The 1,116-nt window shown below is 37.6% G+C and overlaps 1 long non-coding RNA gene across 1 annotated transcript; it reads left to right on the plus strand.

Moving 5' to 3' along the window:
• The first annotated feature begins 140 nt into the window (after nucleotides 1-140).
• On the plus strand, nucleotides 141-644 carry LOC110034867. Its single transcript, XR_002295101.1, has 3 exons — nucleotides 141-180; nucleotides 268-394; nucleotides 475-644. It is a non-coding gene; the product is annotated as an uncharacterized LOC110034867 (long non-coding RNA).
• Nucleotides 645-1,116: the final 472 nt, after the last annotated feature.

The following is a 1,116-nucleotide window of genomic DNA, read 5'->3' on the forward strand; positions in this document are numbered from 1 at the left end:
TTTTGAATGAAGACTGTTTTGATGATATTTGTTTACCTATGTTTCATCAACTTATATGGAGATTAGTTGCTATGTATCTTTTATGGAGATCTTAAACCCACAAAATTGTTCATTTAATTTGTAACCAAACCTTTGTTCACAGAAACCTGGGGGTATCATAGCACTTCTGGATGAAGCCTGGTACATTTTTTACTATATTTCTCTTGGTAAGATGCTTAATTTTTGCTTGTAGTACCAATGATTGTCTGTTTTGGATGGTTCATGCAGCATGTTTCCTAGATCAACGCATGAAACATTTGCTCAGAAGTTATATCAGACTTTTAAAAATAACAAGCGTTTCTTGAAGCCAAAACTTTCCCGCACGGATTTTACAATATGTCATTATGCTGGGGAGGTACATAGCATTTCAGCCTGTTCTTTTGTTTTTTTCTTATGAATGTTTTATTCATAATCTTCAAGCAACTTTGGCTGTAGGTAAAATACCAAGCTGATCATTTCTTGGACAAGAACAAAGACTATGTGGTAGCAGAACACCAAGACTTGTTAAGTCCTTCTAAGTGCCCTTTTGTTGCGGGGTTATTTCCGCCTCTTCCTGAGGAAACGTCAAAATCCTCCAAATTTTCTTCAATCGGATCACGTTTTAAGGTACAGTGCTAATAGCTCTTAATTTTTTTTTATTTAAACCTATCATCTAAGTTTTTCAGGTTTCTAATTGGGGCGATCTAGTCTCACTAAGGTGTACTTTCTGTTTCTAAAATTCTGATCATTCATTTGTCAACCGACTCCTGGCATTGTGGTAGTAGGCTGGAGAGCATTGTTTAAGATGATTGGCATTTGTTAAGGTTATATATGCCCAAAATCCATAGACTGGGATCACAGCGAACCCAAGCTATGAAGGGAGAAAACTCACCGAGATGATTAGACAGTTCGGCCACAAAGTTCGATCAATTGATTGACTTAACCAGGCAATTACAGACTTCAGGCTAGCAGCTCACTTGCAGTTATCTGCGCATATATGTTCTCTTAGACTAAGACAGTTTGAAAGGTCCTTAGGGAAGCCCAACTTGCCCCATGACCGGTTTGGTAGAATTTTCTAGAGAAAATGCCCAAAAAGGG

This window comes from Phalaenopsis equestris, unplaced genomic scaffold (assembly GCF_001263595.1).
Source record: "Phalaenopsis equestris unplaced genomic scaffold, ASM126359v1 Scaffold194108, whole genome shotgun sequence".
NCBI classification, from domain to species: Eukaryota; Viridiplantae; Streptophyta; class Magnoliopsida; order Asparagales; family Orchidaceae; genus Phalaenopsis; species Phalaenopsis equestris.